The 11,467-nt window shown below is 32.8% G+C and overlaps 1 long non-coding RNA gene across 1 annotated transcript; it reads right to left on the reverse strand.

Moving 5' to 3' along the window:
- Nucleotides 1–9,041: 9,041 nt before the first annotated feature.
- Nucleotides 9,042–10,370, reverse strand: LOC120424217 (uncharacterized). Its single transcript, XR_005606346.1, has 3 exons — nt 10,131–10,370; nt 9,610–10,076; nt 9,042–9,501 (listed from the first exon to the last, which is right to left on the reverse strand). It is a non-coding gene; the product is annotated as an uncharacterized LOC120424217 (long non-coding RNA).
- Nucleotides 10,371–11,467: the final 1,097 nt, after the last annotated feature.

Here is an 11,467-nt window from a genome sequence, read left to right on the forward strand (position 1 = left end):
TTACACGCTTGGTCTATAGAAAATACTCAGTGGAAGAACGTGGAACAAGTCTGGATCGCCATCAAACTAGAGGACCGTAAACTGTACCTTTGTACGATCTATATACCTCCCGATCGGACTCGGGATGCAACGTTGTTCGAGTCTCACCAGCTTTCTGTGTTGCATGTCCTATCGCTCTCTGATCCGCAAGATGAGGTGGTAATCTTGGGGGATTTCAATCTTCCCGACCTGAAATGACGCCATCTTAGGGATGGCTTTATGGTGCCCGATCGCGAGCTTTCCTCGTTCTCGCACACTGCTACGGGTTTACTGGACACTTACAGTACTGCACTGATGCGGCAAATAAACGGCTCCCCGAACGCTAGCGGAAACGTACTTGATCTCTGCTTCATTGCCGGACACGACACCGCCCCACGTTTCTCGGTTGCACCGGCCCCCCTGGTTAAGCATGTTCTACATCATCACCCTCTGCTCACAGAAAAACAGGAAACCGTTCTGGTTTCAAGCGTGGTCGGGCATCGCCCAAGGAAGTCATCTTGGTCCGCTGTTTTTTTGCTGTATTTTAACGATAGCAGTTTGGCTCTCCCCTCGCTGTGTCTGTCTTACGCCGATGATCTGAAGTTGTTCCTCCGTTGTTGAGTCTCGGGGAGATCTTGGAGGATTAAAACATTCCGTTTAGGCTGGTTTCACATAACCGTAGCTATAAGCTGCAAATTTATTAAAACTTTAGTTCTTGTACAATTTCCCATTAAATATTATCTTACATTTAGTGTAAACCTGCTTAAATGAGAAATCCCGCGAAAGAAACAACAGTTCCGTGTAGATGAAGGTTTCCTGTAGCAAATAACAAATTAAATTCAACTCATAACAATATTGCATGATCTTTTGCATGCTTAGAATTACCCAAGTAACCATCCAGCATTAAAATAAATCATAAATTAGCTGTTCATCTGCATTCACCAGCTAGTTAGTCATGAAACAGCTAAGATCAGAACAAATCAGCTCTAAAACAATTGCTTTAGGCTTTGCTGAAATGCAGCTGAATTAATGCTGCTCCTAGCAACACTGCTGAATTTTTCCCTTTAACTGGCAACACAGTAGAGGTGTGAAAGAGAGAGAATGAAGCAAACGAAAATAAACACATTTCTTACTCGCTCATCCCTTCAACTAGAACAACCATCACAAACCTGCGGAGAAAATTTCCGCTGTCAGTTGGTGGCTGAGATTCACCATAGGGCTTTTGTTAATTTGAGTGCGGTTAACCGCGGTGGATTTTCTTGAAATACTTCATGCGACGCGCGGGTGTCGCATGACACATTTCAGAATATTTCAAATGAAACATTTCTCTGCTGAAATTCCACCAAAACATTGACCAGGCTCACCACACAAAAAGCTGGGTGCAGCAGCTCACCAAAGCGGTAGATTTTTGACAGCTGTTTGTTTTGTTGTATTTTGGTGGTCGGTCGCCTTTCCATCTTCGCCGCCAGCTTGGAATTCTCGCCCAACCTGCCGGAAATGCTGATCGCGTACGGTCTCAAGTTCGAACAGCTCAAGGAGAATCGTTTAGGAGTCAGAAGCAGGTCCTGATTGTGCGCGAACCGGCCGCCTCGTTCCAGCGCAAGGAGCAGGAAGAGTTGCAGCTCAAGACGCGAAGTCCGACGGCGCTCAAGTCGGTGGAGATTTCGATGGAGGACCGGCTGGAGGACTTGCCGCTAACGGGGGTTGCCGGGGACGGGAAGAAGTCATCCGAGATAAGTCAGAAGAATATGGCCCATTTGCTGCTGCAGGGACTTCACAGCAAGGACGCGGGAATTCAGCGCAGCGTGTTCAGCAGGAACGAGCCGGATCTGATTCAGCGGACCGCATTCTGGAGCAATCTATTTCGGCGCTGCGGGTGGAGATTTCACGCAGATACAGCAGAAAACTGTGCAGTAAGTTTTGAATTTTGTTCATTTTAAAAGATAGATGAGAGCACATGAAAACTTCGTTTTTGTTCACAGTGTCGCAACGGCCGTTTGCTGACTCAAGGCCCTCATTCGCAGTCACACGAGCCAGCTGATGGCGCTGGGCTCGGAGAATCTGCTGGCCAGCATCTTCAGTCTGGGCATCATAGAGTACCGGGTGCAGCATGGCCAGCTTGAAGGGGAACACAGCGTACCGGATCAAGAGTTGGGCGCCGAAGCCTTTGCTTTGCAGATTGAATAAGTGGGTCAGGTGATGTTCGTAGGTGTTTCGTAGATCGAGGAAATAGAGGATGATGATGGATGCCGCGAGAACCAGAATGATAAAGGGGAGCGTCGGGAAGTGGACGTTTTGGTACAGGTTAGGTAATTGTGATAGTAGATTAGTTTGAGGTTTATGGTGTCAAGTGACAGCAGATGGATTTTGTGGCCGAGGAAGAAATAGGACTAGAAACGAGCCGATTTGGCTTAGGAGCATCAGGTTCTCTAATTTGGTCCTGTATCTGCCTTCTAGATTCTCACACAAATTACGTTGTGTCATATCCCAACTAGAATCGATCCAACGCGAAGGCCTTAAAGATCACCTCGACATGGTTCAACAGCAGCTCTATCAGTACCTTAAGATGTGACGGTGAGAGTCCGAACTTTTCTGCGCACTATTCATTCCATTCTTCGACCAAACCACCATCACGAAATCCGACCCTCGAGTGCTGTGCAGTAACGGTGAAACGATCTTAAAGACGATTAACGATCCAAAACTGTTTATAGAAAAGTTAATGGAGGTGAAATTTCTAAATAAATTCGAACAAAGTAAAATATAAGTAAGTAAAAGTGGAAAATTTTGGAAGGATTCGTGGCAAAAACAAGCGGGGAATAACTAAAAAGTGTTAAACCACCGGGAGTATAGTGTAAATCGCTAGAAAAATAACGGAAATAAAGAAATGCTATTCGAAATCAAAATTTTGTTTTCCTCATTTAAAAAATAGTTGATTTATGCATTGCAAGATTTAAAGGTTATCATTTAATTTTGAGACGAAAAATCAAAGGCGAGTAGTTGACAGTTTTAAAAATAAGAAAATCTTATATTTTTTCAAATGAAAAAACTAGCCTTAATCAAAGCTTCAATACGAATGTTTTTTCACCTCTCTTTTGTTTACGAAAGTTTTGATGCAAAATATTTAGAATGTTTACATACATTTTTTATATGGATAGGTGCCAAAATTGTATGGGGACTTGTATGGGCAAACCAATGTTGCAAAAAAGCTTATTTTGTCATAGGAAAACCCTTATACTATGGTTAAAAAAATACATAAAACAAAAATTGAAATTTCATGAAATTAAAAAAAATCTCAAGCTCTAATATTCGGAATTTTTTATATTTTGGATTTATTTCTAATTCACAAATCCTTAAATTCTTAAATTCTTTAATTCTTTGATTCTTTAATTCTTGAATTCTTGAATTCTTGAATTCTTGAATTCTTGAATTCTTGAATTCTTGAATTCTTGAATTCTTGAATTCTTGAATTCTTGAATTCTTGAATTCTTGAATTCTTGAATTCTTGAATTCTTGAATTCTTGAATTCTTGAATTCTTGAATTCTTGAATTCTTGAATTCTTGAATTCTTGAATTCTTGAATTCTTGAATTCTTGAATTCTTGAATTCTTGAATTCTTGAATTCTTGAATTCTTTAATTCTTTAATTCTTTAATTCTTTAATTCTTTAATTCTTTAATTCTTTAATTCTTTAATTCTTTAATTCTTTAATTCTTTAATTCTTTAATTCTTTAATTCTTTAATTCTTTAATTCTTTAATTCTTTAATTCTTTAATTCTTTAATTCTTTAATTCTTTAATTCTTTAATTCTTTAATTCTTTAATTCTTTAATTCTTTAATTCTTTAATTCTTTAATTCTTTAATTCTTTAATTCTTTAATTCTTTAATTCTTTAATTCTTTAATTCTTTAATTCTTTAATTCTTTAATTCTTTAATTCTTTAATTCTTTAATTCTTTAATTCTTTAATTCTTTAATTCTTTAATTCTTTAATTCTTTAATTCTTTAATTCTTTAATTCTTTAATTCTTTAATTCTTTAATTCTTTAATTCTTTAATTCTTTAATTCTTTAATTCTTTAATTCTTTAATTCTTTAATTCTTTAATTCTTTAATTCTTTAATTCTTTAATTCTTTAATTCTTTAATTCTTTAATTCTTTAATCCTTTAATTTTTTAATTCTTTAATTCTTTAATTCTTTAATTCTTTAATTCTTTAATTCTTTAATTCTTTAATTCTTTATTTCTTTAATTCTTTAATTCTTTAATTCTTTAATTCTTTAATTCTTTAATTCTTTAATTCTTTAATTCTTTAATTCTTTAATTCTTTAATTCTTTAATTCTTTAATTCTTTAATTCTTTAATTCTTTAATTCTTTAATTCTTTAATTCTTTAATTCTTTAATTCTTTAATTCTTTAATTCTTTAATTCTTTAATTCTTTTATTCTTTTATTCTTTTATTCTTTTATTCTTTTATTCTTTGACTCTTTGATTCTTTGATTCTTTTATTCTTTTATTCTTTTATTCTTTTATTCTTTTATTCTTTTATTCTTTTATTCTTTTATTCTTTAATTCTTTAATTCTTTAATTCTTTAATTCTTTAATTCTTTAATTCTTTAATTCTTTAATTCTTTAATTCTTTAATTCTTTAATTCTTTAATTCTTTAATTCTTTAATTCTTTAATTCTTTAATTCTTTAATTCTTTAATTCTTTAATTCTTTAATTCTTTAATTCTTTAATTCTTTAATTCTTTAATTCTTTAATCCTTTAATTTTTTAATTCTTTAATTCTTTAATTCTTTAATTCTTTAATTCTTTAATTCTTTAATTCTTTAATTCTTTAATTCTTTAATTCTTTAATTCTTTAATTCTTTAATTCTTTAATTCTTTAATTTTTTAATTCTTTAATTCTTTAATTCTTTAATTCTTTAATTCTTTAATTCTTTAATTCTTTAATTTTTTAATTCTTTAATTCTTTAATTCTTTAATTCTTTAATTCTTTAATTCTTTAATTCTTTTATTCTTTTATTCTTTTATTCTTTTATTCTTTGACTCTTTGATTCTTTGATTCTTTTATTCTTTTATTCTTTTATTCTTTTATTCTTTTATTCTTTTATTCTTTTATTCTTTTATTCTTTTATTCTTTTATTCTTTTATCCTTTTATTCTTTTATTCTTTTATTCTTTTATTCTTTTATTCTTTTATTCTTTTATTCTTTTATTCTTTTATTCTTTTATTCTTTTATTCTTTTATTCTTTTATTCTTTTATTCTTTTATTCTTTTATTCTTTTATTCTTTTATTCTTTTATTCTTTTATTCTTTTATTCTTTTATTCTTTTATTCTTTTATTCTTTTATTCTTTTATTCTTTTATTCTTTTATTCTTTTATTCTTTTATTCTTTTATTCTTTTATTCTTTTATTCTTTTATTCTTTTATTCTTTTATTCTTTTATTCTTTTATTCTTTTATTCTTTTATTCTTTTATTCTTTTATTCTTTTATTCTTTTATTCTTTTATTCTTTTATTCTTTTATTCTTTTATTCTTTTATTCTTTTATTCTTTTATTCTTTTATTCTTTTATTCTTTTATTCTTTTATTCTTTTATTCTTTTATTCTTTTATTCTTTTATTCTTTTATTCTTTTATTCTTTTATTCTTTTATTCTTTTATTCTTTTATTCTTTTATTCTTTTATTCTTTTATTCTTTTATTCTTTTATTCTTTTATTCTTTTATTCTTTTATTCTTTTATTATTTTATTCTTTTATTATTTTATTCTTTTATTCTTTTATTCTTTTATTCTTTTATTCTTTTATTCTTTTATTCTTTTATTCTTTTATTCTTTTATTCTTTTATTCTTTTATTCTTTTATTCTTTTATTCTTTTATTCTTTTATTCTTTTATTCTTTTATTCTTTTATTCTTTTATTCTTTTATTCTTTTATTCTTTTATTCTTTTATTCTTTTATTCTTTTATTCTTTTATTCTTTTATTCTTTTATTCTTTTATTCTTTTATTCTTTTATTCTTTTATTCTTTTATTCTTTTATTCTTTTATTCTTTTATTCTTTTATTCTTTTATTCTTTTATTCTTTTATTCTTTTATTCTTTTATTCTTTTATTCTTTTATTCTTTTATTCTTTTATTCTTTTATTCTTTTATTCTTTTATTCTTTTATTCTTTTATTCTTTTATTCTTTTATTCTTTTATTCTTTTATTCTTTTATTCTTTTATTCTTTTATTCTTTTATTCTTTTATTCTTTTATTCTTTTATTCTTTTATTCTTTTATTCTTTTATTCTTTTATTCTTTTGTTCTTTTATTCTTTTATTCTTTTATTATTTTATTCTTTAATTCTGCAATTCTTCAATCTTTTAATTTTGCAATTCTTAAATTCGCTAATTCATTTTTTTTTTAATTTCTAATTCATGAAATGCTGTCATTTTTTTCGCCATTAGATTAGAAAATATATATATATATATTTTTGGAATAATATTAAGGTTAGAAACTAAAATTTAGACAATTCAGACATTGTAAATTATGACAATTATGAACCTTGTTACGAACTGTTTTAAAAAATTTCAAGTTTCTAGATTTTCGTCTTTTTCAATTCTTATTGGTTTATTAATTTGTTTGATTTGAATAAGGCCGATGCAGATATTTTTCAAAGTTTTTGTTCCTCAGCTCTGGCCAGGGTCGATGGAGGGCTAAACAATTAAAAATATATAATAATTGAAATAACAAACCAAAGTTTCACATTTGTTTTTAAAAATGTTAATCTTAAAAAAATGTACCAGCCTAACTTTGGAAATTATAATTTCAATGATTTTTTTTTTTAATTGTACCATTGTTAAATATTTGAATTTTTGGTGTTTGTATTTTTAAATGTTTGAAATTTTGATTTTTTTTTATTTTTTGTATTTGTAATTCACTATTTTTATAATTTTTAAGAATTTTTGATTCTTTGAATTTGTGATTTTTTTTTCATGCACATGTGTATCACAATTTTTTTAGTTGGATTTTCAATTTGATTAAATAATGTCGAGCAAAAAATAAAATCCATCCTTTAATTTCAAGATTCTGCTTTTTGAGATTCGGCATTATAAGCTAATTCGGAATTTTTAAAATTATTATATCGAATACAACATTATTGATACTTCTGTAATTTTCGGTCGCATTCAAATAAGCAAACCCAAAATATTTATTTTTTCATTCATCGTCAAACGCCACTTTCCGTTTCTGTTCCTTTTCAGCAAGAAAAATCTTTACGAGACCCTTTTCCTTGACCTTTTCTTGGGCGTTTTTTAAAGGAATTTTGCGTTTCTTCCAAGCTGCATATCAGCTTTTAATAAATACAACGAGTTACATACAACATTTTGATACAAATTTTAATTGAAATGAATTAATAGGGTATCTTTTTGCCTTTCTTACTAAAGAAAGGTATAGGTTTTACTTTAAGCCAGGACGTCATTTCCATCTTCGTAAATATGTCGATTCAGCGTGAATTTTAATCGGAAAAATCGTCAAAAAATCACACTGCATCGATTTTCGACGCTCTATCGATTCACCTTGACAGAACTCGTCTATCTCGAATCCTCGAATTTTGAGAAAATAAATTCCGTGGAGGTCGAGTGATGTTCGTATGTGGTAAAATTTTGCAAAATTTTGTGTCGCGCCGTTCTCAGCTCCCATAAATCCGATTTCGATTTTTCTGAGTGCAGATGAAAGCTAGTGTGCTGAACCTGGGCGAGTTGCCACGCAAATTTCGAAATATCCATCTGTTTTCGGATGCGGCCAGACTTTTCAACAAAATTCACAGTTTTCAAATGAAAATATGGTCAATTTTTTTCATTTTCATATTTTTTATTTATCTCAAAAATTGCATTTTTCGAGCTCTACAACCTCCCAAATTTTCATCCAGATCCATAATTTGGTTCTGGAGTTAGAGCCATTTGATTAACCTACCAAAAGAAAAAAAATCCCTAAAAAAAGGTAAAAGCCCACCTGGTGACCTTCACCAACGTTTTTCATTTCTGATTTTATTCAAAATTTCTTGCTACATTCATAGTACAGACCATGAGTGAGCATCTGAAACAAATTTGACATCGATCGGCAATCCCGATCAATTTTTAGAACGATTTACTTTTTGCCTTTCTTACTAAAGAAAGGTATAGGTTTTACTTTAAGCCAGGACGTCATTTCCATCTTCGTAAATATGTCGATTCAGCGTGAATTTTAATCGGAAAAATCGTCAAAAAATCACACTGCATCGATTTTCGACGCTTCGTCGCCATGTCGACAAGTTGTCAAGTTGAGCTTCGAATACTGGCGCGAGAATGCTGGCGCATATATTTTGAGGCTCGACTTATACTCGTTTTGTAGTAGCTTGTCTACCGATGTTTTCTACAACATGTAAGATATCGTAGCTTTTCGGTTTCTTTTGCCCTGTCCGTTTTTGCATATCTGTCCAATGTTTATTCAAAAACTTTTGTGACATAGGACATTCATCCGGCTACAATCAATTTGTTTCCCGTGCGCTCTTAAAAACGCCTAAATGTAGACTTCATTTGTCGTAAGTTTATCTAACAGGGTTCATTGGATTCCAATAGGAGCTTTCCAAGCTTTCATCGTTTATATCGTTTTCAAAGTTTTCAATGCTGGCGACGCCAATGGCTTTCTACCTAAGGTTCTCGCGATTTAGTGTGTAGTGGTGCGGTTGTTGAAAATAGCTATCTCTGACTCTGTCACTTTCTTAGAAGCTTCTTAGGCTAGCTTCCCTGCGGCACACGCGTTTCACCGAAGCTAAAAAACCAAAACCGCGGTGTGCATTGTCAATGGCGCATGGGAAGCTTGCTATGATCGCGTTTGGCATAAACGCTTGTTTGATTACAAACGTACAAGCATATTGTACGATTGAATATTTTCTTTTGGTGAAAATTGCGTTTTTTATTTCTTTTGGAAATCATATCATTTATAATACTTTGCTTTCATCATAAGACTTTCTTTTGTGCTGACGTTATAAATAAACAAAGTCGATGTTATGAATTGAAAAAAGTTCTACCATTGTTATATTCTTTAGTAAGAAAGGCTCTGTCTCACCCCAGGTGGGATTAAATCGGGTTTTTTACATAATTAGTTTAAATATAATTTGTACTCTTCTTCGTGCCAAACCGCAGAATACTGTCCCGTTTTGTTCTGTGCAGTAAACGCCCTTATCGCTCATACCAGGTCGTACCACCAAAGCCGGAAAATGACCTTGTTGACCTGTCCGATACCCAGCAGAGCTTTCTACACCGCGACCGGGAACAGATATGATGCTTGCAGCACTTCTTTTGGTCCGCCAACGCTTTTTGCGTTCAGCGCTTCGACGTTACGGGTCAGGATGTACTTGTTGAGCTTTTCTGCATCGAGGACTGCGACACTGCGAGAGTGTCTTCATCACGTCCGCCTTGAGACGCAGCAGCATGTGCAGATCCAACATTTTGTGCAGTTTTCGATCTAGAATTTTAAAAACAAAACGAGTTGAAATAATTTGAAAATTGACTTGACTTTAACCGAAATATGGTCAATCATCAATTTGATAGATGAATAATGCGCACTATTTACCTGATCCTCCTTGTTTGAATCGGCAATCTCGTTCAGGAACGCGCTCAGGTCGTTTAACTTGTGCTTGTTCAAAAAGTTTAGCAAATGGAACAAATCTTCCAGATGGTTCTGCAGCAGCGTTTCCGTTGGCATCAGCTTGTGGGTGATGTTGTAATTGGCAAGCCATGCTGACTTTCGAGCTATCGCTCCCAGTTGATGATGGTGGAAAGCGTTCCCGCTACCAAACTGTCACGTTGGCCACTTGACATCAAACCTGCAGAACTTTTCCACCAACTCGGTGTCGTCGATTCCATAAACCGTTTTACGACGTATTTACCGCCAATGTGTAGATTTGTCCAATTTGAGGAAATGATCGCATCCTCTTGAAAAAAAAATCTGACAGTCTCCGTAAATCCCGCGGTCACTCAGTGGAGGATTTCGGTCCGTGTACCACCACGATATTTGAGGTGGAATCTTGTGTGATTTGCCTGAAAAAATGTTAATTTTCAGCAAAAGATAACAACAAATTAAAAAATACAAACCGATTAAGACGGCGCAGACAAACAATCAGTGCACAATTTCTAAGAACTGAAACAAAATCAAAACAAATTGAACGAAAAATAAAATCGAAACCTGTTTGTCAAGATGACATTTCTGGGATACGTTCACTGAGTGCCATTTGTCAAACTGACATTTCTGGGATGCGTTCACAGAGTGCTGCAACAACGGCAGCACTGAACGCACCCACCGCGTGACAAAACATGCTACACGAAAATGTATCTGGAAATGTCAAAATGAAGTATTTCTCGATTAAATTTTCAAAAGGCCCTATCTGCATAGGAAACCCATGAGGGATAGGTTGTTTTGAAAATTTAATCTAGATTTCATTTACCGCGGTAGACACCGGTGGATAATATTCAAATTAACAAAAGCCCTCATGATTTCATGCTTTAGCAGGTGCTGTCGTTTTTTTCAGTCCTTATCGAATTTTTTCGTAAGAGCTGAATAAACAACATGAGGACTAATGTTGCGATTATTATGAAAGAGAATCGCTTCCTTGATCGCTTCTTTTGAAAAATGTAGGTTGGCCTAAAGGTTGACATTTTTCGGGCCTCTTCGGTGCCTAAAGAATCTTTAGAATTCGCCGTGGGTACTGGGGTACTGGTCATAAAGGAGAAACCTGTCCCAGCAGAGTCTGACGGAACATATACCACAGAGTTATTTTAGGTATCATGTAAAGTACAAGCATTGATAGGTTTAAAAACAGCTGCGGTAAGCCAACTCCAAATTGGGCGAATGGATAAAGGCGCAGAAAATTCAACACATCGGCGGCAAACTCAAGCATCAAGGCATCACATCTCCAACATCTACCTTTCACGCAAAAAAATCGGCTTTTCCCCACACGGACAGCTGAGTCGGTAACGTGGTAGTAAACAAACCAAAAATAGATCAGAAGAGGGGGAGGGGAAATAGAGAGAGCCGAGAGATCACATTTTTGCTTCTCTCAATTTTTTTGACGTTTTGTGCAGGGTCCAGCTAGCCTCAACAACAGTAGAGGCTAGCTGGAAATCAGAAATATAAAGTCCAAAACCGGTCGCAAATCAGCTGTAAAAGCGCTTTTAGTGCAGATGTCTAAACTTGTTAGCAATAATCCGCAGCTGGTAAAGCGCTTGTAGTGCTGAACACTGACTTGTTTTAGTGCTGTTTGGTTACTTGGGCGGTTTTGGACTTTATATTTCTGATTTCCAGCTAGCCTCTACTGTTGTTGATCCAACCCTGCACAAAATGTCAAAAATGAGAGAAGCAAAAATGCTGCTCTCTTTCTCTTTTTCCTCTCCCTCTTCTGATCTATTTTTGGTTTGTTTACTACCACGTTAAC

Source organism: Culex pipiens, unplaced genomic scaffold, assembly GCF_016801865.2.
Source record: "Culex pipiens pallens isolate TS unplaced genomic scaffold, TS_CPP_V2 Cpp_Un0003, whole genome shotgun sequence".
NCBI lineage: Eukaryota > Metazoa > Arthropoda > Insecta > Diptera > Culicidae > Culex > Culex pipiens.